Source organism: Palaemon carinicauda, chromosome 1, assembly GCF_036898095.1.
Source record: "Palaemon carinicauda isolate YSFRI2023 chromosome 1, ASM3689809v2, whole genome shotgun sequence".
Classification (NCBI taxonomy): domain Eukaryota; kingdom Metazoa; phylum Arthropoda; class Malacostraca; order Decapoda; family Palaemonidae; genus Palaemon; species Palaemon carinicauda.
This window is the reverse complement of record NC_090725.1, coordinates 185,907,634-185,930,133: the sequence shown is the minus strand read 5'-3', so window position 1 is coordinate 185,930,133 and position 22,500 is coordinate 185,907,634. Positions and strand designations below refer to the sequence as shown.

General features: G+C 35.7%; 1 protein-coding gene across 22 annotated transcripts in view; it reads left to right on the top strand.

Annotated features, from left to right (window-relative positions):
* Positions 1–22,500, top strand: part of LOC137652986 (F-actin-uncapping protein LRRC16A-like) — a 702,357-nt gene that overhangs the window by 120,866 nt on the left and 558,991 nt on the right. The gene's annotated exons all lie outside the window — the stretch shown is intronic.

The window sequence follows — 22,500 nt, the reverse complement described above, 5'->3', positions numbered from 1 at the left end:
TTGATTTTGGAGTGTCCTTCTAGGAGAGCTCCTTACCATAGCTAAAGAGTCTCTTCTACCCTTACCAAGAGGAAAGTAGACTTTGTACAATTACAGTGCTGTAGTTAACCCATGAGAGACGATCAATTGTTTAGTAGTCTCATTGTTGCCAGGTGTATGAGGACAGAGGAGAATATGGAAAGAATAAACCAGACTATTCGGTATAGGTTTAGGCATAAGAAAATGAGCCGTAACTAGAGATGGATCCACTGTATTACTATTTGGCTAGTCATTGGTCCCAGTAAGTAACGCTCTAGCGGCAGTATTTTAACGGGTGGCTGGTGCCTTCGCTGATCTATTTCTTGCTTTCTTTTCACTTATCTTTTATTTCTGCTTACTGGTACACTATTCTTTGGAAGATTGTCCAGCAGGCCAGCGGGCAATGATGATTATAATATCGCAATTGAACGTGTACTTTCATTATTCGTCGTCGTCATCGAACAAAAAGACTGTAACCTCACACTTTTTTTGTGAATAAGCGTTACGTTACAGATGAGGAAACCCCAGGAATATTCAATCCCAGGAAGATAAAATCCATCCCTTCTGCTAATAGTGTGATGGAGTTCGTACTAAAAAAAAGGAATTGTGTAAGGCCAATTATTGCCGTATATACTGTAAGCTTCAAGCATTGCGCATCATGTAGCCATTATACGACTTCAGCTTATATTTTGAAATTTTTTTTTGTGGGTGGGGGAGGGTCGGGAAATTTTTTTTTTTGGGGGGAACGGAGTTGACTTTTAAGATTATAGATAATGGAAGGTTTTGTGGCGTTAAAGGCTTTATTAAATGACTGCCACATCAGAACTGACAACAAGCCATCTGAATACGTTGATTATGCAGACAATGAAGAGGACAAGAGGTCGCTTGTGTGTCTCCGTATTATGAACGCGATCAGCGACGACTTAGCAATTGAATGCTGATCTTGGAGGGAAGGGGGGAGGAGTGTGGAGGGGGATTAGCAACTTTTCAACTCTGACCTATTTGTGAGTTTGGTGGTTTGTCGAAGGTGGAGTGTGGGTTAGTCTCGAAGGACTGTGGCGGTCTAATTTCATGTTTACGGTACTTTAAATGTTACATCCGGAATGAGGAAGGAAGCGTTATGTCATTGTTTTGCTTTTCGAAAAAGAGTTTATGCCAAAACGATCTTATTGTCCTGACTTATAACTCCTATCCTTTACTGGGCTCTAGTTTTCACTTGACGTTGGAGGAGAAAGGGCTCGAGTATTATTACAATGTGTTTATCTAGTGTCCCTTCTACCTTGCACCTGTTGTGATGTTGAACTTCAAATCCAAAGGCTCGGTTTCAATTTTATAGTCTGGAGATAAAACCTTTTCGTTGCGGTTTTGGTTTGGAACAGTTGTCCAATTGTGATTCTCTCTCTCTCTCTCTCTCTCTCTCTCTCTCTCTCTCTCTCTCTCTCTCTCTCTCTCTCTCTCTCTCTCTCAGTATTGGTTTCCCCCCCCTCTCTCTCTCTCTCTCAGTATTGGTTTCCCCCCCCCCCTCTCTCTCTCTCTCTCTCTCTCTCTCTCTCTCTCTCTTGGGATTTTGTTTCTCACGATATTGATGCAAACACAGGCCTACCTTCGTTGTTATTTTTGCATTTGTTTAATTTACTTTCATTTAACATATTTGTTTGATGTCTATGTTGTACTTTTATCATCGTGTTTCCCTCCTTTCCTCTAGTCACGTACATTCATAGCATTGTGTTAATATTTGTGTTCCTGTGCTGTTTTTCTGTTAATTCAAGATTTCAAGACTTTGTGAAATTTTAAATGGTAGTTTTATGGCATCTTTGATTTTGGTCATTTAAAAAGTATCCATTTTTATCTTTACTTTTCTGTGACTTAAATTAACGGTAAATTTTAAATATATGTTTCTAATTAATAGTAATGTGAAGTCATACTGTCAATGGTCAGTAATATTATTACTGAGAGGATGGTAATGTTTGTACGATTTCTTGAATGAATAGCTAACAAAAGACTTGAACTTTATAAGAATGTCGAAACGCCTGAATTACTCCCATCACATCCAAAAATAACGAAAATCACACCTGTCTATTTATAACTTGATAAGTTGTTTAAATGAAAAATTATAATTAATGGAAGAAGACATGTTTTCAGTACTGAAGGTAATTTGTTAGGCCTTGTGTTATGTGTGTGTTTATTGTTTCTCTTTCTTGTTTACGGCACATTATTGATAATCACTAAGGTAGTGAATGAGTAATCTGCCAAACATAAGAAGTTGGGAGATTGAATTATTAGCGTTATTATACAGTCACAGTATGTTCCATAGGAAATTTTGTTTCACTAGGAAAACAACAAAGCTGGGTACCGACTTTAAAACTACGCTCTCTCTCTCTCTCTCTCTCTCTCTCTCTCTCTCTCTCTCTCTCTCTCTCTCTCTCTCTCTCTCTCTCTCTCTCTCTCTCTCTCTCTCTCTCATAATTGCCGAATGCACGAAATCCATGTGAGAGAGAGAGAGAGAGAGAGAGAGAGAGAGAGAGAGAGAGAGAGAGAGAAGAGAGAGAGAGAGAGAGAGAGAGAGAGAGATGGGGCGTGTGATGAGGAAACTCCTGTTGCAAATATCGGGTGTTGCCTTCCTGCCGATTGCGGAAGTTGCTTCAGATGTCGGTCATATCACAAAACATTTTGTTTTTTTTTGTTTTTGTTTTCAGTAGCTACTTCCTTTAATGTAACAATCAAACACTAATTCTTTTATTTCACTCTACAGTGCACGATATTTATCAATAATATTTCTTGCGTTTCTTGGTATGTATGTACAATATACAATATATATATATATATATATATATATATATATATATATATATATATATATATATATATTATATGATATGGCTCCCGAAGTCTGGCCACTAAACATATACTATACTCAAGCAGACTGGAATTAGATTTTGCATGATCTTTTGTGTTTGAATTGGTCACAATTATATAATACTGTTGATCTTGTTATCCCTTTGAATGAGAATCTGGTTAACATAATTGATAGGCATATTCCTTCTCGTGTGCTAAGGTACCGAGGTAAGGACAAACCGTGGTTCAATGATGATTGTGACGTGCTTATTTGGAGAAGCAGGAGGCCTATCATCTTTGGAAGGGTAACAGATCAGATTCGACCTGGAATAACTATACTCAGCTTAGAGCCTTTGCTCGGAGAGTTTATGTTTCAACTGAAATGGAATACAATTTAACCATAACAGAAACCCTTTCTGGTACAACTCAGGAACATAAATAGTGGTCTGCCCTTAAATCTGCACTCTTTGGTGTAGATGCAACAGTTCCTCATTTATTTAAACCAGATGCCCAGTCGCTCAATGTCCAAAGGAAAAGGCAACCCTTTTGGCTGATGTTTTTGACAGTAAACAGAGTAATGAAAAAAAGTGCACATTTCTTGACTTCAAAGTTATCTGTTATTTTGCGCAAGTTAGAGAGAAGGGGAGCTTTTAGCACTTGTTGGAGAATTGGTAATGTTACTCCTCTATGTAAATGTGTCTGTGGTAGCTCAAGTCCAACTGGTTACCGCCCAATTTCCATAACTCCCATATTATCTAAAGTTTTTGAACGTCTTCTGGCAAAACATCTTGATAAATTTGCTGAAGGTAATCATCTATTCCCTAGTTTGCAATTTGGTTTTCGTAAAGGCCTTGGAGCATGCGATGCCCTTCTTACAATCTCCAATGCTGTACAGAAATCCCTTGATTGTGGTCAGGAAGTTCGTATGATTGGCCTTGATTTTAGTGCTGCCTTTGACCATGTTAATCATGAGGCCCTTGTTTTCAAACCAAACAGTTGGGAGTGGGTGGGTCGTTTTTTAGCATTATTATTGATTTTTTAAGTAATAGATCTCAAAGAGTAGTTGTTGATGGGCACCATAGTGAGTATAGGAATGTGATATTTGGCGTTTCCCAGGGTAGTGTTCTTGGCCCATTACTTTTCATACTATATACACATGGGATATGGTTTGGCTTAGAAAGCAAGCTTGTTGCATATGCAGATGATGCTACTCTGCATGAATCCCATCCCCTGAATGTAGATCTGGGGTTGGTGAATCCCTTGGTGCAAATTATGGGGTATGAAGTTAAATCCTAACAAAACTCAAAGTATGATTGTAAGTAGGTCAAGGACAGTGGCTCCTCAACATCTGGATCTCAGTATTGATAGTATTTCTTTAACTTTGTGTGATTCTTTTAAAAATTTTAGGTGTGATTCTCGATAGTAAATTTACTTTTGAGAAACACATTAGGTCTCTGTCTTCTTCCATTGCACAAAAAAATTGGCTTATTGAGAAAGTCTTTCAAGATTTTTGGTGATCAATCTATTCTGAAGAAGTGTTTTAATTCATTCTACTTTGTTTTGATTATTGTTCTCCTGTCTGGTTTTCAGCTGCTGATTCTCATATTAATTTGTTGGACAGAAATTTACGGTCTATTCAATTTCTTATTCCTGATCTAGATATTAATCTTTGGCACCGTCATTTAATTAGTTCATTATGCATGTTGCATAAGATTTTTCATAATTCTGACCATCCTTTATATTCAGATCTTCCTGGACAATTCCATCCTGTTCGTAATACTAGGCAGGCAGTTAATTCTAATAGCCAGGCCTTCTCCACCAGGAGTCTCAATATTACACAGTATTCTAGAAGTTTTATTCCAACTGGGACCAAATTGTTGAATGATCTTCCTAATCAGGTAGTTGAATGAGTAGAACTTTAAAAGTTCAAAGTTGGAGCAAATGTTTTTATGTTTAACAGGCTGACATAAGTCTATACTTTATATATGACATATCTGTTTTGAGGTTTTTACTGTTTTTAGAATTATTTATTGTTAATTTGTTCTCATCATTTATTTATTTCCTTTCCTCACTGGGCTATTTTTCCCTGTTGGAGCCCATGGGCTTATAGCATCTTGCTTTTCCAGCTAAGGTTGTAGCTTGGCTAGTAATAATAATAATATTAATAATAATAATAATAATAATAATAATAATGATATGGCTCGTGGCTGGGAACCAAATATATATTATATATACTACGACTGTCAAGTTAATCAACCTCTCGAATTCCAAACTCCCTTGTTTGCTTTCATGTTAAAACTGTTACATTTTAAAACGTTAATACACTAATTCTGAGACTGTTAAATAACTTCTAGACAGCAATATATTAAACACTGAATATCCAAAAGTCTCTTAGAACACTCAACCTAAACTGGGTAATTAATCTTAAGTATTATTAAAACATATTCAACTCGGTGGTTCTTAACAGGAATCGAGCAGAATCTGGTTCGAAATAATTATGATTGGAATAATACACTCTTTACAAAAATAAATATGTTTTATATAAATTACAACACTTTGAAAGAATTTACACTAAAAAAATAATTCACTGGAAAAAAATTAAATCTGAACAAAACTTAGAATAAGACAAAAATGTTACGATCTGAAAATATATAACAACTTGACTTGAACTATTATATCTGAATAGACCTTGACCTAAGAAAAGAAATAATGCAATGAAAATATACAAATGCTTAAAATAGTTCTGAATAATGCAATGTTCACGTTTGACACTTAATGAATAATAGATAACCAGATCACTCTACAAAAATCTATCCTTCCTACAGTGCCAATTACCAAAAAAACCTTATACAATGCCAATACTCACCCTAATATAATAAATTTAAAATCACTGTAACCTTTCGACACACGATTTGCTTTGTGACACAGTCACTTTGGAGAGGACATACAAAATTGCACTGAACACTTTCGACGATACACTGGCCTTCTAGCGTGAGAGAGGGAGAGGGGAAGGAGGCTATCATCTGTCTGCTGTTCTATCTCAATCTCTGTCTCTATCTACGGTAACCTAACCTTGGTCACTTTTTATATGAAATCTAACTGCTTCCAGAACCTTCCAGGATCGAAGCCTGGTAGCGTGGACTGTGCCCAAACGTCAAAGTTTCCAACTAGATAAAAATGTCTAGAGGCGAATCAGGGGGTTTTAGGCAACTCCCAGATGCACACCAACGCACCCACGAACGTTAAATAAAAAGTTAATTCTTAAAAATTACGTAAATTTACAGATGTTAACTTTAATAAAAAATTACAATGAAATTCACGACGAAAGTCTTATGTAATTTTCATAAAATACTTATATCTACATAAGAGGGGCTCATTTTACGGGCTGGGTATCATCTCTTCAATGCACAATTGAAAAAAAATATATGATATAAATAAAAATATTGATAAACTATTATATTTACTCAACACTAGACCAGCTTCATAAGAATCTTTATATATATATATATTATATATATATATATATATATATATATATATATATATTTATATATATATATATATATATTTATATATATATATATATATATATATATGTGTGTGTGTGTGTGTGTGTGTGTGTGAACCGTAATTTAACTAAGTTTGTATTGGAATCAGCATAAGAGATAGGTGGAAAAGTTCCTAAACGAGATCAAGGACAACTATTTGGAAAATCCAAATCCCTATTAAAGGAAAGATTGGAATTGAGGGTAAAATTCTTGGTAGATGAAATAGAATTAGGAGAACTATCCAAAATAGTGAACAAACTAAAAAACCAAGCCATTTGTTAATGCAATCAGAACAAAGATGAGGAAACACTAAAGAAAGGAAGAAGCATCCAATTGATCAAAAGAACACTTTGAACAGGGCATCAACAGCTATTGTTTTTAGAGGATGAAAATGGAAATATCAACAATAGAGCTTGAGTGGTAAAGATGGCAGAGAATTTCTATACAGTGCTCTACAATAGTGATATCAGAAATAACTTTGCCAATAGATATAACAGAACACCTGTGGCGATATCCAAACATAACAGTAGGAGAAGTAAAGAAAGCATTAAAAGGCACGAAAAGAGGTAAAGTAGTAGAAGATCATCTAACAATGGATTTAATACTAGATGGAGATTTTACAGTAGTAAAACTGTCTAAACTTTACACAAAATATCTGCAAAAATTATCTTTACATACAGTTCAGAAAAACTTTATCATTATACTAATTGACAAAAAGGGAGACAGGAGATCTGAAAAATTAGTCCTATAAGTTTTTCTCTGTAGTATATGAAATATTTACAAAGATCGCATTGGGTCAAATAGAAAGACCTCTAGATTTTAACCAACAGAGAGAGCAGGCAGGCTATAGAAGTGGATATTCAACAACTGACCATATCCATGTAATTAATCAGCTAGTGAAAAAATCAAGAGTACGACAAACCATTATATAAGAGATTTATAGACTGTGAAAAAGCTATTGACTGTTAAAACTTTAGAAGTAATGAAAGCCCTAAAGACAAGGAATAGATTAATCTTATGTTAGAACATTGGAAGATATCTGTAAAGGAAGTACAGCCATCCTAAAACTGCATAAAGATAATGAGAAAATTCACAGCCTGCCGAGGAGAAGTTTTTAAAGTTTTAGATTGGTAAAATGTAGGAATTAATATTAATTTGGAATGCCTTAAAAACTTAAGATTTGCAGATAACATAGTTGTGTTTAGTAAATCATGGATGTAATTACAAAAGTTGATAAAAGATTTGAATAGAGAAAGCAGAAATGTAGGACTGAAAATGAATATGAGTAAAACCAATATAATGTTCAGTAAAAATGCAGAGTCAACAAATAAGCAGTCTTTGAATAATCTAGGAAAGCTTGGGGTTCTGTCCAACTCTTTTTCTTAATTAGAATTTTCTCACTATCTTCTTGTAGTTTTAGGATTGCTGTTCTTCCCATTTAGATATCTTCAAATGATCTAACAAGATTCATATATTCCTTGTCTTTGAAAGGCTTTCATTATGGTTTGTCACTCTGTTGATTTTTCCATTATCTGGTTAATTACATGGATATGGTCAGTTGTTGAGTACGCACTTTTAAAGGCAGCCTGCTCTCTTGGTGGGTTAAAGTCTAGCCATTTTTCTATTCGGCCTAATATGCCCTTTGTAAATATTTTATGCAATGCTGAGAGTAAACTTATGGGCGGTTATTTTTTTCTGGTCTTATGTGTCCCCCTTCATGTGAATTAGTGTAATGATAGTTTCCTAGCTGTAGGTATATTGACATTTTGTGTAAAGTTCAGCAAGTTTTATTACTATGAAATCTCCCCCCTTCTACTATTGATTTAATTGTTAGGCCAACTTCTCCGACTGCGTTGCCTCTTTTCATGCCTAATATATATATATATATATATATATATATATATATATATATATATATATATATATATATATATATATATATATATATATATATATATATATATATATATATATATATATATATATATATATATATATATATATATATTTTGTGTGTGTGTGTGGGAAGTGGTATGCTTTTATTAATTTTCTTTGTTTTTCAGAACAGACAAATTGAAAACTTGTGGTAATCGGCACACAATATATAGGAATTGCCTCTGCCTGCAGAGCAGTAGAGGAATGAGTAATATATGTAGTGGTGGGGGTCATGATTCGACATGGTTGTAGTGTCGTCGTAATAATGATAATTTTTCCCAAATTAGAGGGCTCGGGGAGGGGGAGGAGGGATCAGGTGGCAGGCACTGGCGTGCCACTATCCTATCCTTGGTGGTCGCTCTTATATCAGGATTTCAGTGCCCCCTACGGTCCGGTTTTATAAAATCTCTCTCTCTCTCTCTCTCTCTCTCTCTCTCTCTCTCTCTCATAGTTTATATTATTGGATTGGAGGAAGCATTATGTACTTTTTAAATCTTTTCTTGTTATGGTATTTATCATATTTAAAGTGAGTCTGTTATTTGGTTAGCGTAAGCAGAAGGTTTTAGTTATGGAATGTAATGTTTGCTCTAAGATTCCTGTAAATTGTCCAATGAGAGACATCTTCGCAACGTATCCCCTCTCTTATGTTTTCCTTTTTTTTCTCCTTTAATCAAACCTTTCCCTCCTTCACTGTTCCCTTTGTGACGATACTGTATAATTATTCCGGTTCGAGTTAGTAGGAAGTTGACCTCGGACGGCCTTGACCTGTGTTGCATGTGAGAGACTCATGCTGTTTTAAATGTACCTTTTTAGATTTATTATTATTTTTTTTTAATGAGGGGCAGTGTCATTATGGTTATTTTGCACCATTGTTTCAACGTCATTTACAAAATGTTCGGAAAGCGTAACAATGAGAGAGAGAGAGAGAGAGAGAGAGAGAGAGAGAGAGAGAGAGAGAGAGAGACCCTTCTCGTGTTAATTGAAGATCACATGGTGGCCTTGCATGATTGCCCTTTTATTATTGTAATTTTATGTTCCTCCATTGTGTTGTCAAAGTTTTTTTTTTTCCTTTTGAATAGTTGTCTGTTGAACTTTAAAAGAGTAATAAGATCGCGTGCAGGCGAGGTTATTGTTTGAGCAGGTATTGTCGCGTAGTTTATTCAAAGACGTTATTAATATTGTTATATTGATATGGTTTTTATTATTCTCGGTACTTACCCCTTTATGGTCAGAAGCAGATTACTGTATGTTATGAGATTTGGCACCTGTGAGTGTCTTGAATCAAACTTTCTATCTTCAAGTACTGTGAATTTGTTTCAGTTTGAGGACAATATATTTGTTTTTAAGGCAATCACTCTGGAGCGCTGAAGTCGAGTCTGATAGATTGCAATATGCACAGGGTATGATGTACATGTGTATGGGCTACAATTCAAGGAAGCTATGAATAAGTTTTTGTTAGAGACAAGATAAAACATTGACATATTTTAAATAAATACTCATTATTGCCCCTTTGCCTACGTACGGATTCATGCCTTACAATTTCGTACATTCTGTCACACATTCAAATTATTCCAATAATAGGAAATAGGATAAACATACAAACAAGTCTTCTTGGAATGAAACTGCTACAAAAGGAGTTGGCCTTTGCCTCCTTTGGTTGTCATGTAAAACAGTGCGAGCACTGTCATATTCCCCCAATAAGCAACGCTTATTAAAAGACTCAAGAGTCCACTTTTTATTCTTTTAAACTGTATAGGTAATTCTGAATCCAGTAGTAGCAATGACACTTCGGTGTTTTTACCAATTGCAACTTCATCATTATCTTCAATTCCTCCTATGAAATTTTGCAGGTAGTAGAACCTTTCCTCCAAACACTTTACATTTCTCTTTCAGACGAAATTTATACCTGTGGTTTCAGATCAATGAACTGACGTGACTTTTTTTAACTTTCGAAAGAGGTCTGTGTATCATTTACAGCTTCCACATCCGCATATTCCAATTTCTGAAATATCAACATTTATATCTTGGCATGACTTCCATGAACCTCCAACACCCACTACGTGTTAGAACATTCGCTCGTACTTCTGGTTATGACCAGGACCGTTAGAATCCATTGACCTAAATATCAAGTTGTACCCTGGTAGTCGGTCAACTCTATTGGCTCTGTAGTGACTTTATTGGAAAAGATATGTTAAGAGAACCAGAATAGTTATTTGCACTGGACCCAGGATTCTAAACGGAGAATGCAGGTTCAATTAATGTTTGGTGGAAGAATTTTCTGTAAAAAAAAAAAAATTGATCTTACAGCATCAAATTACCAAGGCATATGTAAGGACGTCATACCACTCTTAATCGCCATGGTTTTGAGTTATTAATTCACGCAAGTGTTATTCTGAAAGAAATAATGACTGTATATTAAAAAACAAAACAGAAAAGTGTACAAAATGCGTGACTTATGTGAATTGACATTAAGGATGAAGTAACTTTTTATCTTACATCTTCCACTAAAGAATGAAATAGACCTACGAAATCGCTCCTGCCAGGTTTGGTGGAGAAACTTTTTGGATGGGAGTTCTTTCCCTACAGTAGATCTTTTTTTATGGGAGTTCTTTCTTTACAGTAGATCCCTCATCTACAACCTTCACCTTGAGAAAGGACGGCTCATTTTCAAAACGACCATGATCAGAGAAACCTTTAGACCAACCATTCACCAATATTCATAACGTTGGTTATTCAATTTGCTGCACATTTTACTCCAAGTAAAGCAAAGTGTAAAAAGTAGAGGGGAAAGATTTGCATTCAATTTCAAAGAAAAGAATAAGATAAACAAATGCCTTTCTTCCATGTATAATCACACAGGAAAAATGTATGACAAAATGATTAATTATTTGGCAAAACGTATGCAGTGGTGTAAAAATGGCACCTCAATATTGTATCCTTATCACCTATAGACGCAAACATTTCTGCTGTTATCGCAAAGCTTTTGCAAAATCAGCAAGCTGGTGAACGTTGAATGTGAAAAATATAAATTGATTTTATACAGGATATATATATATATATATATATATATGTATATATATATATATATATGTATATATATATATATATGTATATATTGTATATATAGATAGATAGATAGAGTAGGTTGGCCAGGGCACCAGCCACCCTTTGAGAAACTACCGCGAAAGTTATTGGGTTCTTTGACTGGCCAGAGAGTACTACATTGAATCCTTCTCTCTGGTTACGGTTTTCTTTCCCTTTGCCGACACATACACCGAATAATCTGGTCTATTCTTTGCAGTCTCTCCTCTGTCCTCATACACCTGACAACATTGAGATTACTTAACAATTATTCTTCGCCCAAGGGGTTAACTACTGCACTGTAATTGTTCAGTGGCTACTTTCCTCTTGGTAAGGGTAGAAGAGAGACTGTAGCTATGGTAAACAGCTCTTCTAGGAGGACACTCCAAATTCAAACTATTGTTCTCTAGTTTTGGGTAGTGCCATAGCCTCTGTACCATGGTCTTCCACTGTCTTGGGATAGCATTCTCTTGCTTGAGGGTACACTCGAGTACACTATTCTATCTAATATCTCTTCCTCTTGTTTTGATAGTTTTTAGTTTATATAGGAAATATTTATTTTAATGTTATTGTTCTTAAGATATTTTATTTTTCCTTGTTTCCTTTCCTTACTGGGGTATTTTCCCTGTTGGGGCCCCTGGGCTTATAGCATCCTGCTTTTCCAACTAGGGTCGTAGCTTAGCAAGTAATAATAATAATAATATAATACTTCCTTTGTGAAAACCAAGGTCTATAGAGTACTCTATAGACCTTGGTTAAAACTATCACCCAAGAACTCCACCCAGCACTTAAAGATCTGATAGTCAGGAGCCATAGGACTCAGTGGCCACACCAAAGGTCTCCACATTTGAGGGAAGGTTGCCAGATGTCCAGAACATGACTGATCGGAAATTACGTGCTCTCTCTCTCTCTCTCTCTCTCTCTCTCTCTAGTATATATATATATATATATATATATACATACATACATACATACATACATACACACTCGTAGCAGATAATATAAACCAAATAAACTTAGACAAACGCAGACTTACCAAGCCAAATATTAGAGTAAGGGACTCTGATAAGAATTGTCCCAGTGGAGTGTGGTGCATTAGTAGCAGTCAACCATATGTGTGCGCGTGTAGGATTGTGCTAACTAACCTTACACATTTATATATGGAACTGAGTATATTATTACTGATCTTGACATAGTTCATATTTTTTATTCATTACTTCTCATTTATAGTTATGATCCCTTTTATTTCCTTTCATCACTGGGCTATTTTCCCTGTTGGAGCCCTAGTGCTTGTAATACCCTAATTTAACTACTATGGTTGTAACTTATTTAGTAATAATATGGTTCAATGGTTTGAGTCGAACTGTTCACTTTTATTTCTACTCTGTCTGAAGGTTGGAATTCTTGGCCGTATAAAAGTAGGCCTACGTATGAAAAACGAATTTAACGCTGGGCCTTTGATCGCGTAGCAGAGGGAGTACGATATTAAAAAGTTGGGTCATATTCGAAGAAGGAACATTATCTCCCCTGTATAATAAAAAAGATAGTTATCTGGATATATATATATATATATATGTGTGTGTGTGTGTGTGTATAATATATATATATATATATATATGTATGTATGTATGTATATATATTATATCAAATTTAGATAGTGAAGTCAAACAAAAAGCCAGGAATGACTGGAGAGAATATTTAGACTGTAAAGCAGATTAGGTTGTCAGAGTTTTGAATTCAGGAAGTGGCTGTAGTGTAAGAATTGCTCATAAAATTATTAATGAAATCTCTATTGGGGCAAAAAAGAAGAAAAAGCATATACCCATCAAGAGTGAGATGGATCTATTATAATAACAGAAGATGAAGAAAGACAACGTTGGATAGAACACTTTAGTGAGGTTATTAATAGGACATATGAAGGGAATAATTTGATTGATATACCTGAAGCTGATGATGACCTTGATGTGCCTATGAATGAATTCAGTGTGTTTGAAGTCGAAGCTATCCTCAGAACACTAAAGAGATGGAAAGCCCCTGGATACGATGGAATAACTGCCGAGATGATACTGGCCGAAAATGAAGTGACTCCCAGACTATTTACAAGATTATTTTGTAGAATGTGGCATGAAGAGGCAAACTCGATGAATGGGAGTTAGGAGTGTTGGTGAAAATTGCAAAAAAATTACACCTGACTGATTTCAATAATTACAAAGGCATCACACTTACGTCATTTGTTATGAAAATATATAATGTGCTCGTTCTGAAGAGACTGGAAATAAAGATGAAAAGCTGAGAGATAAACAAGCAGGATTTAGAAAAGGTAGAAGTTGCACTGATCAAATTTTCATTTTGAGACATGTACAGCAATGTGTAGAATATAGAAATCCACTGTTAATGGCATTTTTGGACTAAGAAGAAGCCTTTGAGTGCGTGCCCCGACCAATTTTGTGGAGAATCCTGCGTTATTGTGGAATTCCTCTTAAATATGTAAATTTGATTGTCTGTTCATGAGCATGGCAAGTGCAAAGTTAATGTTAATGGAGTCTTATCAAGTGAATTTCCAGTGAACAGCAGAGTACTCCAAGGGAATGTGTTGACACCTATGTTTTTCATCCTCCTCGTGGATTTTGTAATGAGTAGAACAGTTGGAGATGGTGGAGAAGGATTTGACTGAATTGGTGATAGGAATATAGCAGACTTTGAGTATGCTGATGATGCTGTCTTTGTTAGTAGAACACAAGATTTGCAATGCTTGCTTACCAGAATGCGTGAAATTTCACACGAGGTTGGGCTGAAAATAAATAGAAAAAAGACGGAGATGATGAGAATGGAGCATGCAATGGGAGAGAAAATATCATTGTAAGGAGAAAGGATTAATGAGGTAGAATCATTCAAGTGTTTTGGAAGTATGATCTCCAATACATGGTCTTTAGAATTAGAATTTAGTGAAAGATTGAATAAAACAAATCAGACAATGGCTAGGTTAAGTAAAATCTGGAAATCAAATCGCCTGAAATACATATAAAATTCAGACTATATATCAGTTTAGTGAGATCGGTGTTACCCTATGGACACGAGTCTTGGTATGACAATGAAACAATCTGCAATAGGTTTAGAAGATTTGAGAACAAAGCCCTCAGAAGGATATTTGGAGTTTAATGGCAGGACAGGATTAGAAAAGAAACTAAAAAAAGAGATTACTCGAGTGCCATATGTTGATGAGATCATGATGAGGGGTAGATTGAGATATTTTGGGTATGCTCTTCGCACTCCCTGAGAGAGATTAGTTCATCAAACGTTCAGCTGGGCTCGACAAGGCACTAAAAGAGCTGGAATACCCAAGCCTACATGGCTGAGGACTATGAAGCGCGAAGTAGATGATGAATAGATAAGTTTTGAATTAAAAGCTCTACAGTAGATAGAGACGATTAGGCGTAGAAGATGAGGATGATGATATGTGTATGTATATATATATATATATATATATACATATATATATGTATATATATATATATATATATATCACTAGCTAAGCTACAATCCTAGTTGGAATAGTAAATTGCTATAAGCCCAAGGACTCCAGCAAAGAAGATATAGCCTAGTGGGGAAATTAGGAAATAACGTTATGATAAATAATGAACAATTAATGTATGAAATTTTAAAACTGTAACAACATTAGAACAGATATTTCATATATAAACTATATACATAAAAACAAACATTTGCTGGAAGTTTGAACTTTCGAAGTTCTACCGATTTAACTACCCGATTAGGAAGATCATTCCACAACTTAGTCACAGCTGGAATAAAACTTCCAGAATACTGTGTAGTATTGAGCCTCATGACGGAGAAGGCCTGACTATTAGAATTAACTGCATGTCTAGTATTAGGAAGAGGATGGAACTGTCCAGGAAGATCGGAATGTAAAGGATGATCAGAATTATGAAAATCTTATGTAATGTGCATAACAAACTAATTGAACGACGGTACCAGAGATTTAATATCTAGATCAGGAATAAGAAATTTTATAGACCGTAAGTTTCTGTCCAACAAATTAATATGAGAATTAGTAGCTGAACACCAGACAGGAGAACAACAATACTCGAAGCAAGGCAGATTGAATGAATTAAAACACTGCAGAAGAGATTGATCACCGAATGTCTTTTTCAATAAGCCAATTTTTTTCGGCAATTGAAGAATACAGACCTAATGTGTTTTTAAAAGTAAATTTGTTGTCGAGAATCACGCCCAAAGTTTTAAGTCATACAGAGTTAAAGAAACATTATTGATGCTGAAATGTGGATGTTGAGGAGCCTACTTACAATCATACTTTGATTTTTGTTAGGATTTAACTTCATACCCCATAATTTACAACATGCAATAACTTTGGTTAGATCTCTGTTAAGGGATCCAGAAACCCCAGATCTACATTGAGGGGATGGAATTGATGCAAAGAGAGTAGCATCATATGCATATGCAACGAGCTTGTTTTCTAGGCCAAACCACACGTCATGTGTATATACTGTATTATGTAAAGTAATGGGCCAAGAACACTACCCTGCGGAACACCAAATATCAAATTCCTATACTCAGTATGGTGCCCATCAACAACAACTCTGCGATCTATTACTTAAAAAAACCAATGATGCTAATAAATGCCCTACCAACTCCCAACTCTTTTGAGTTTGAAAACAGGGATCTCATTATTAACACGGTTAAAGGCCGCACCAAAATTAAAGCCAAACATACGAACTTTCTGACCACAATCAAGGGATTTCTGTACAGCATCGGTGATTGTAAGAAGGGCATCACATGTTCCAAGGCGTTTACGAAAACCAATTTGCAAACAAGGGAACAGATGATTACCTTCAGCAAACTTATTAAGACGTTTGTCCAGAAGACGTTCAAAAACTTTAGATAATATGGGAGTTATGGAAATTGGGCGGTAACCAGTTGGACTTGAGCTACCATAAACACATTTACATAGAGGAGTAACATTACCAATTCTCCAACAAGTGCTAAAAGCTCCTCTTCTCTAGAACTTGCGCAAAATAACAGATAACTTTGGAGTTAAAGAAATCTGCAGTCTTAATAAAAAACAAAGGAAAAATACCATTTTATATATATATATATATATATATGTGTGTGTGTGTGTGTGTGTTTGTATATGTGTATATATAAATGTGTGTATATATATGTATAATATATATATAAATATATATATGTATGTATGTATATATATATATATATATATATATTTAATTTTTTTTCCTGTCACAAGCGGTGGCATTGCCAGATATATAACTACTTGGTCTCTTCCCGTCCTTCGTGTAGCGGAGAGAGGAGGTGGGAAGGGTTGAATCTCTTTGTGTGTATCTAAATATTTAGACATCTCACGTGCACTAGAAAAATTATGATACAGAAACACACACACACACACACACACACATATATATATATATAATGTATTATATAATATGTTATATATATATATATATATAAAATGTATTATATATGTAATATATGTTATATATATATGTATATATTTACATATATATATATATATATATATATGTGTGTGTGTGTGTGTATGTATTGATTACTATTATAATCTGATTTATATATGATGATCAAAGTCCAGAGACATATATCGCATTTCACAAAACATGTAATATGTTGTACTGCACCATATAATGAGGTTTTCATATTGGTTACATTTGCTGGACAAAGGAGTTTTAAGTTTTTAATATGATACATGTTGTTATGGTGAAATTGAAATAAATTAAAGGAAAAGTGTTTGATTTTAAAACTGAAGAAAATGGATCATTGGAAGTTAAAGAATTGGTAAATGGAAGCTTTTAAATTAATTAACAAGAATTTGAAAGTTTTAACATTTTTTGTATAATTGTACTTTAATACTTGGGAATTTTGAAATAAAGTATATTAATAAATGAAAATTTGGAAATTGACAAATCTGGATAAATGGAAACGTTGACATTATTTAATGCACTGGTGGTTGTATTAATGAAATATTGAGAATGATCAAAATTGAATTGATGAATGATTGTAAATTGATTTTGAAACACCAGTATGCTCTTATATGAAGTGTCACAGGACCTTTGGACTAAATCCACCCAAGTCTATTGTATCTTTATAGACCTGGAATTGAACCTTCCAGCTTCCCCAAGAAAAATCGCGTTCTGTGAGCCGTCATCTGGTACCTCGTGAAGCATATTTGTTGGAGGCTCGCCTACTTCCTGCCTTCACTAAATGCTTCTTATCAAAATGGATGACCTTACATAAGTTATTTTGCAGATACAGTGTCCTTTTGATTTAATGTAGAAAAGTATTTTATTTTTCAATTTGTTTTCTTGTTAAGATTAAGTGATAATTGTACAAGTAAATTTATTTGGTTATTCATCAAGAAAGCATTTTTTATTAAAGACGAGAGGAAAATGATGCGACGCGAATTGGTTAAAAACATTATTTTGGACAATGAAAACATAAAAATCTAAATCGTGTGTGCGCGACTTTTGAAAGTATTTTGAAAATAGTAAGACCGAATATGTTGCATAATCTTTTATAAGGACGAAAAGAAACATTTTTGTTCGTTGTGACATTATGAAATTTGATTCAAGAAAAGGAAAATATGTTGGAGATTGATGTATTCCTATACAGAAAAGAAAAAAGTTTTTTTTATTGACATTTTTAATAGCGAAAGTGAAAGTGCAAAATCGATTTCTGTTGAAATGATTTGTGATGGAACAAGAGGAAAAGAGCGGCAACATTAAGAGCTGCTGCTACAGCTCGAGAGCTACAGGAAAACACATTTTGACCTTTGATTTTCTTCCATATTAAAAGTCGAAAATGGGGGTAAGTTAATTGGTTTTAATTCTCTCTCTCTCTCTCTCTCTCTCTCTCTCTCTCTCTCTCTCACACACACACAATAAATGAATAGATCTTCTGTGGCACTCCAATGCTTTTCCGTTCTCGTGCAAGAAACTTTGTCATGAAAGGTGACCTGAGGGGCCTGTCTTTTAATTTCTATGTTGTTTCTACCCACATAATAATTACTCTTGAAAGCAAGGCCACGACTCTCATTATGACACGAATGACCCAAGCTATTCTGAGGGTTTGTGCTTCAAGGCGCGAAAGTTGATAGCGTGTGATGAGACTACATTATATCTATGGATATTTATTTTGAAAATTATCTAATGCCTGCTTAATTCGATGAGGAGAAATCTCTCTCTCTCTCTCTCTCTCTCTCTCTCTCTCTCTCTCTCAAAGCTTTCATTTAGCCAATATAATTCTTTTCGGGTCAGGTTGACTTTACGTTTTAGTAAGAAAAGTTTTGTGCATAAAGGAATTTTGTTCTAAAAATAATAAATGTTGATTTTCCTGAAGCCTTTCAAATTGGTAGATTCATACTTAGGCATGAACAACGATCAATTTGAATTTGCTGTGTTTTATTTTGGTATAAAATGTTTAATGTACAAAATAAGGAACTTGAATACCAAAATTTACCTTATTTTATCGAATTTGTTTTGAGCAGGAGTTTCTTTGTAGATTGTGAATAGATGGGAGCAAATAAAGGAGAAATTGGTATAGATAAGAACACCCCAGAATTGCGATACGTACTTAGTTTTGTTACGCCTTGAACGCAGTGCTCTCAATTCATAAATTTCGTTAGTTTCATTTCCGTTTGTATTGTCCCGCAGAGGAGACTAGATAGACTCGCTGCTTATAACTTTTAGAGCCTTTTTCATTGAGAGAACCTTTAATCCGGCCGGCAAACCATATCTCTTCAGCTGGCGCACACCTGCAGGCTTCCCTTACCCTGCCAATACATCACGTCTTAGATTTGAGCTTCCCAAAAGGGAGGATGTTTAGAGAAGCACAATGCCATTGGTATTTACATAGCCTATAATTGTTTAAATCTAAAATAATTTTTGTAAACATAACATGAGTTAATGGTGAAGAGAATTGTTTATAGTATGCTTGCTACTTTTGAAATATATCCGAAGTTATTCATGTACGTGCATATTGATTTCTCACAACCTACGGTTTAATAACAAAGATGTTTGTTGAATTGTGTATAAGTAATATTGCTTGTATACAATTTCGGATTGTTATTCATAATAGTAATAATTATGATATTAATAATAATAATAATAATAATAATAATAATAATAATAATACTTTGTTATTTAATAATGTCTTTGCTTTTCTTATTAAGGTCTTCTATTATTGCCACGAATGTTGTCTCTTGGGAATTTTATCCTCCTTTTTTTCCCTGATATGTTTATTTTATCTTTTTCTTGTTCATTATATGATCTTTGAGACTACGATTTCAGGTCGTGTTAGATTTTCAAGATTTAAGTACATTCTCTCTCTCTCTCTCTCTCTCTCTCTCTCTCTCTCTATATATATATATATATATGTATATCATCATCATCCTCCTATGGCTATTGACGCAAAAGGCCTCAGAGGATTCATTGGCTGTGTACATCATAGGGTACCTAGTTCCTTGTGAAGCGCAGTGCCTATCTAACTAAGGCAAGTGACCCCTGCCGGTCCATACCAATTCTAGTAAGATCAACCGTCAGGCATCAGGAGTAAAAGCCGAAGAGACATTTTGTCCATCGCCTTAAACCCAATCCGTCACCGTGCTGCCAGTGACTTCATTGAGATTTAGGGGGACATTTCCTCCACGGCCAGAGCTCTCGTTACTCCACCAAGTTGCTCATCCGCTTTTACGAGTATAACCGTTGGCAAACATGGATTGCTAAGATATACCGCCTAGCACGATATATGTATATATATATATATAATATATATATACATATATATATATATATATATACATACAGTATACAGTATATATGTATGTATGTATGTAATATATATATATATATATATGTATGTATGTATGTATGTATATATATATATATATATATGTTTATATAAATATATATATATATATATATAAATATATATATATATATTTATATATATATATATATATATAATATATATATATATATATATATATTTGTTCTGACAAGAGATACTTACCTCCAACTACTTTCTTAGGAGGACTGGTAAAACCACTCTGAACCGACCAAAATGATTCAAATCCCACCCCCCTACAATGCCCATCTGTCGACCCGAGCTGCGAAGGGTTATTATGGTTTGCGACCCGGGCGCCATCTTGACCTTAAGTCCTCAGTTCTTGCTGGTCGCTTGTAACGTTCACTCGTCACAACCTCGCTTCCGCTCTGACCCTGACCTCGTGTTTACTACGTGGTCTCCTCGTGTTCCCTGTGTTCCCTTGTGTTTTCCTGTGTCCTGTCTTTCCCTGTGTGTTTATTGTTGCCCTGTGATGGAGGCTCATCGTCGTTGCCCTGGGCCTTCTGCGGAGAAAGCGCGTGGCTCTTTCTTGTCTAAGGAAGAATTTGATCCTCATACCCTCTTTTTCCACGTGTCGGGGACAAAGGTGTGCGAAGGTTGCTACTTGCCCTGAATGTGTCGATTGGCCCGACTGGCATTGGAAGTTAGTCGGATGAAGAAGAAGAAGGCCAAGAAGGAGAATCCGGCGCGTACTATGTCGAGGGAAACTTCAGTAGAGTCTTCCTCGGCCAGGATGACTCCGGTAGAGGTGAAGTCCCCAAGGTCATCCCCAGTGCCCTTCTATGGCGGGTACGTAAGTGAGTCTGTTGCTGGGCCTCAACTGATTGTTGAGCCCATTGTTCCATCGGATGAGGCCCCTGTGGCAAGATTTTCGGTGATCAATCTATTCTGAAGAAGTGTTTTAATTCTTTCATTCTACCTTGTTTTGAGTATTGTTCTGTCTGGTCTTCAGCTGCTGATTCTCATCTTAATTTGTTGGACAGAAACTTACGGTCTATTAAATTTCTTATTCCTGATCTAGATATTAATCTCTGGCACCGTCGTTCAATTAGTTCATTATGTATGTTGCATAACATTTTTCACAACTCTGACCATCCTTTACATTCAGATCTCCCTGGACAATTCTATCCTGTTCGTAATACTAGGCAGGCAGTTAATTCTAATAGCCAGGCCTTCTCCATCACGAGGCTCAATACTATGCAGTACTCTAGAAGTTTTATTCCAGCTGTGACCAAGTTGTGGAATGATCTTCCTAATCGGGTGGTTGAATCAGTAGAACTTCAAAAGTTCAAAGTTGGAGCAAATGCTTTTTTGTTGACCAGGCAGACATAGTCTTTTTATAGTTTATTTATGACATATTTGTTTTTGATGTTGTTGATAGTTTATTATATGACATGTCTGTCTTGACGTTGTTTCTTATTTTAGAATGATTTATTGTTAATTTGTTCTCTTCATTTATTTATTTCCTTATTTCCTTTCCTCACTGAGCTATTTTTCCCTGTTGGAGCCCCTGGGCTTATAGCATCTTGCTTTTCCAACTAGGGTTGTAGCTTGGATAGTAATAATAATAATAATATTGTCCTTGTGGTCGCGCTTGCGCCTTGTGGGTACCCCTTCTATGGAGGAGTTTGTGGCGCAAACTCGTGGAGTGGAGGTGCCCCCCTTGATAGCGGTTCCGGACATAACCCCGGTAACCGAACTGCCTTCTCTGTGTATTGTTGCAGGGCTGTCATCGCGAGCGTGTGATCCCTATCGTGAGCGCTGTGTGACGGGCTCTTCTGATGTTGTTCTGCCGCCCTGGTCGGCCGTGCCCAGGACCCCGGGAAGTTTGCCGAGAGACGACGAGCAGCTTGGGACAAAGGAGACCTTGGAGTGCGATGCACCCACCCCGAGCCGTCTCCTTCAGTCGGGTCGGCAATCCCAGTGGTGGGGAAGGCCGGGTCAATGACGCCGCGGTACGGCAAACCTCCCAAAAAGAAGATAGCCAAGCGTTCTCCTTCTTCCTCCAACGGAGACCGATCTTCGGACGGGGCCTCCTCGGAGAGTTCCTCCTCCGGCGAGAGAAGGCGCAGGGGGCACAAGAGGAACCGTTCACGGTCATCCTCGAGGTACTCTAGAAAATGTTCTAGGTCGTCCCGGAGGCGGCACAGGCGCTGCAGGAGCAGCAGCAGCA